The sequence below is a fragment of the Coturnix japonica genome, chromosome 24 (genome assembly GCF_001577835.2).
Source record: "Coturnix japonica isolate 7356 chromosome 24, Coturnix japonica 2.1, whole genome shotgun sequence".
NCBI classification, from domain to species: domain Eukaryota; kingdom Metazoa; phylum Chordata; class Aves; order Galliformes; family Phasianidae; genus Coturnix; species Coturnix japonica.
This window is the reverse complement of record NC_029539.1, coordinates 2,087,371-2,092,734: the sequence shown is the minus strand read 5'-3', so window position 1 is coordinate 2,092,734 and position 5,364 is coordinate 2,087,371.

Genomic DNA, 5,364 nt, shown 5'->3' with positions numbered 1-5,364 from the left:
GGGGCGGGGGTGCCGCTGATGTTGCTGCGGTAACCGGGCGGGGAGCTGCGAGGATGGAGCCTGGCACGGAGGGGCTGCGGATGGGGCGGCCCCCGGGGTGGGGATGGGTTCGGTTATGGGCAGTGCTGGGCGGTGGGGGGAGGTTTGAGTGCGTGGAGGGCTGTTGGGGGGGGGTGTGCCCTGCTAAAGCTGACTCGTGATGTGCAATGAGCGGCGGTGCGAACTTTTGGACGAGTTAAAGCGAGGGAGAAACGCAAACAGACAGAGCTGCATCTCGTGCTGTGCAGAGTGAGAGCACCCCGAGTCTCTGTACAGTCCCCAAAAGCATCTCAGAGCCTTTTCCATTAGTTAACGAGAAGCAAGTCCCTGCTCCATTTGATCCCCTGCAAGACCAAGGATAAGGGGATGTGGCTCTGAGCCTGATGGGTGTCCCATTGCATGGAGCAGAACCAGATGGACTTTAAGGTCTCTTCCACCCCAGATCCTTCTGTGATTTGAAGTCAGGTTGGATGGGTGCCGGCTCGTGCGTCAGTGCGCTGTGATGGGGATGTAATTAAGATGCTGTTGAAAATCAAGCAGCTGGAATGAAAGCCAAGCTCTTCTCTGTACCACGAGCTCGGCAGAGCGGGTTGAAATTAAGGGATGTAAAAACGTATTTAACTTGATAACGTGGTGGATCTAACTCTCAGTGCTAATGAGGAGACTTAAAGGGCTGATCTGAGCCTGGTGAAATTAATATGAAGGCACTCAGTCCTAATGGCCAGATGGGACACTTCAGTGATGATGCGGGGGATGGACTCGCTCAATAAGACTTGATGGCTTACAGCCCAACAGCACCAATATTTGGGCCGTGTCCCCATTAGCAAAGAGTCATTTTAACCTGTTTCCTTTGGACTGAAGGGATAGAGAGATAAAATCCAACAGCAATTAAACATCACTGAGCCACCAAGTTCCTTCCCGACACCAAGCAACCACCTGGGCAGGGAAAGCAGCAAAATGGATGTGAACTCAGAGGACAAGAGTGGGGGATGAGATCTGGAATATCACCTCACTTCTATGCCCACCCCTGTGTGCTGCCCCACGGCTGTGTCAGGGCACAGCAGAGCCATTGGAGATGTGAAAAGGAGTCACGATCAATATTATACGATATACTGTGCCCATCAAGCCAGGATGGCAAAGTGCTGCAGTGTACAACATTGATTTTCACACACAAATGGAGCTCCCCTTTCATTATTTAGCGGTGAAACAAGTAGCTAGAATAAAATATGCACTGAGAGCAGCCCTGTGCATGCAGGGATGTATTCAGGCATGATGAGGGGCAGCGCAAAACTGCCTCTTCCCATGATCTCATCCATCACTGAAGCTCTTCCCATCCACCCTCAAGATGCAGGAGGGGAGGGAAGGAACGCAGGCTCTGCCAGGGAGCAGGGATGGCTGTTCTCACTGCAAGGAGGGAAGGAAGGAGATGGGGAGCAAACTGAGAGAGGGACACATGGAGGCTGTAGGGAGAGGGGTGTGCATGAAGTGTTTGGGGTCTGAAGGGAAAGGCCTTGTTCTCCAAGCTCGTAGTGCCTGGAGGACTAAATGGAGGTTCAAGCCCTGCTGGGAAGAAGCTGCTCCAACAGCCTGCACCTGTCATGGTGACTTCCAACAGCAATGCACGTGGGCAGGAATGCTGTTCTCTGAGGCCCTGAGGATGCTGGCACTGAGCTGTGACACTCGTGTGAGGCCGTCTGTAGCCTTGGGCTGTCCATCTGCACCTTCCCCTCTGTCAATTGGTGCCAGCTCCCTCTCAGTGCTGTGCCAGGCCCATGGGACAGGGGGGGACACTGCATTCTGTGCAGTGCCTCTCTGAGCTTAATTCAGTATCTCTTCTTTTTTCTGCCATCCACAGTCTAGACAAGCTGTTGCTTCCTGGTGTCACAGCCCATGACCCCACTCCTACACCCACCCCATCGCTTTTCCCTGGTTCATGTCTCAGGCATATGCTCGTCTATTTTGAATGCTGTGTATGTGTGAGGCTGAGTTGCTCCTAATCTTGTCTCCCTCCCGGGGCGTCAGTCACTCTGGCATGTGCCTTTTCCCTGTCTGCCTCCCTCTGTTTATGGACAATGGATATTTTTAACGCCAACCTCTAATTAGAGGTAGCTTTCTCTGGGTGGTTTGCATGGAAGGGAACTCACAGGGCAGCAACAAGGCTCTGGGGCTGGAGCTGTGTGGATCATTCCTGCCCAGCACCAACCTGCTGCAGGACAAGGAAGGGCCAAAAGCCAAGCTCACTTACCAGGGCTGGAGCCAAGAGCAACACCAATTACATAGAACACATAGACACCCTTTCTCCTTGGCTTCCAGCCCCACATCCTTACCTGCCTGGTTCTCAGCATCCTCCCAAGCCAGGGAGCAGCCCCAGCACAACACAATGCAGCTCGCTGTGCACAGCCCTTCCCAATCCCCGCCGTGCAAGCAGCATCTGGCTGAGCCATCAGGCAGCGAGCACCCCTCGGGCACACTGCGTCCTGCTGCTCCATTCACAGCCAGCTCCTCTCCCCTGCCCCATCCCCCAGCATAGCACAAGGCCAGCTGGGCATCATCACGTTCCATTGCACACTTCTCCTGCCAGCACCAGCCAGGGAGATGGCACAGACACACAGAGCAGCAGGTTGGGCTCTGGCTGGTGACCCAGCAAAGGGCTCAGTGCTGCTGAGCGTGGAGCTGGTGACAGCAAAGTCTTTTCACCTTCCTTGTTTAGTAAGTGCTTTGGGTTTCTCCGTGCTGGCTCTCTGCTAGCAGAGCTCCCTGAGTAAAGCTGGTTTTAAATGTTCTCCGTGACTCCCATGGAAATCAGCTCTGTGCTCACATACTGCAGGTGAGGAGGAGTCAGGAGCCTGGCTCTCCTTCATCACACGATGTCTCCTTGTCCTCACCTATGGGATGAGCTTACCAGGTGACACGGGGCTTATCTCATGGTGAGCTGCACCGGTGTCTAGACTGCCTTGGTGACTGATAGCATGGTTTCTTGGTGTGTCAGTGCATGATATTTTCTATTGGGGCTGTGCCCCGTGCCCTCCTGGTGCCCTGCAGCAGCCAGGCTGCAGTGCTGAGCACAGCACTGAGCTGGGTTTGGAGGAGGAGCAGGGCTGTAATCTACCAGCCGAGTTGCACCCGTAAAGGCGATTAGACATATGCCAGTTAATTCATAGCAAACAGGATGGAGGGAGAATTTGCCACTTATAAAGGGCAGACGAACAAGCCCATCATTCCTGCCACTCTCGGGTAATACATGCTGACATAAGCCCTGTTTAGCTGCAAGTTTAGCATTGCTAATCCCACTGGTCCACGCCTCTGGTTTTCCATCCTCCTCCTGGCATTTTTCTTCCCCTTTCTCTGCTCTGCCCTTTCCTCCCGGTGCCCACATCCCTTTGGCCTTTGGGGGAGATGCTCTGTGTGTGTGCTGGGTGCTCTGCTCAGAGAGTTGGCTCCGTGGGGTTTAGATGGAGCACAAGTGATACCCACAGATGTCGGTGTGGGCACTGTGGGATGGCTGCTACATTGTCCCGTGGATCCTTTTGGCTTTCCATCACCATAATGATGTGGCTGTCCTTGCTTGGCTGACCCACCCACACAGAGCCCATGGATTTTCTTGCTGGTGCTGTTAGAGGCTAAGGCAGCTTGCCCTGCTCTGAGCCCTCCCCCGCAGCAGCAGCATCTAAACCTCATCCCTGACCTGGTCGGCTGCCGGGAGGGGATGGGAATCCCGGAGAGCCAGAGAGTGTAGCTATAGGGCAGTGTTTCTTAGGGGCGGGGGGTTGCTGGAGGAGCCATGGGATGCGAGCAGAGCTCTTGCAGCAGGGCTGTGCAACAACACGTGGATATTTTGGCACGCTGCTGCGGGATGCTCAAGGTGTGAGCGCTGCGCTGCGCTGGGGCGGGTGGAGAACGGGCACGGGTGGGGGCTCCGAGCATCGTACCCTGCCCGAATCGCTCGTGTCCGTGTGCGGAGCTCCAACACGCATTTCTCCAGCCCAGGGGTTCCCCCTCGTGGCAGGACGAGTCCTGCTCGCCGCATCTCCTGCCTCGGGTGGCGGCGGCTTTGAGTGCCCCGCACCTCCCCCGACCCATGGCCCCATGGAACCAGATGCTCTGCAGACGTGGCGAGGTTTGGGGCTGCTGCAGGAGATGAGCACAGAGCGGAGGGCTCCTCTGGCACAGTGAGCGCATTGATGCGCAGCCGGCGGCACCCACGCGTGGCCGGGACCGCCAGGGGGAGACCTCGGCCGCGGCAATGGGATGTTCTCCGGTTGGGAGCAAGGAAAGCAGCGCCCGTGGCCCCGAGTGGGGTGAGCGAGGAGGGATGTGCGGGCTCTGAGCGCCTGTCCGGGCTGAAAGATGCCTGGGATGGGGAAGAAATAGAAGCAGGCCCAGTGCTTTTTGTTTGGATGGATTCCATTTGTTCTGTATAAATAGATCCTTCCTTGCACCCAGGCTCGGCTCCCAGGGAGGGTTAGAGGTGCAGTGGGTAAAGGGGTGTGTGCTGGGATGCAGCGTGCAGTCCCACTGCGGGTCACCCCACCGGGAAGGGCGGATACAGGGGTGGGCTTGGGGTGAGGACTCCCCCCTTTCCTCTGTCCCCATTGTAAGTCAGGTGTCTCCCTGCCTCAGTCCCCCCCTCAGATCTGCTCAGGTTCCTTCAGGTCTGCCAGCAGGAGGATTCCAGGGGTGAAGGCACCACTAGGAAGAGCCAGTGGGGCTGGATGGACCCGAGCTGTGGTGTCCACATCCAGCCCTGGGGATCCCAGCACCCCCAACCCCAGCAGGAGGGGTGGGTGCAGCAGAGGGGCAAAAACGTTCCATGTTGGGGCTGCTCCCCCCATCCCGGCTGAGTCAGGGCACTCCCGGTCACGTCCCGGGGGGCGGGTGTGGGCCTTAAGGACGCAGCTGTCTCCCCTCCACGTCCTCTCCTCTCCTCCTTCTGCTCTGCTTCATCATCTCCTGAGTCATCGTCGCTCCCTCCTCCGCCGCCGCAGCGGAGCACAGCCGAGCGAAGCGGGGCAGCCTCGGGGCTGCAGACGGGTGAGGAGTGGGGTCGGGTTTGTGGGATCCCCTCCTGCTGTGGGATCCCCCCTGCTGAGCACCCAATGGGTTTGGATGGAGTCCTTTCTCCCTCTCTGCTCCGTTCCTTCGGTGCTCGGAGCTCTGTTCTATGGCAGGTGCTCACTTCTGGCTGCTGGGGCAGGAGAGGCTGCTCTGAGCCGCACAGAACCCGGCTGTCAATCCCCGTGCCCCTGGGCATCCTCTTCCCAGCGCTAATCCCTCTCACCGCTGACAATTTGTGCCCTATTAGTCCTAATTTGTGTTTTCTCTCCC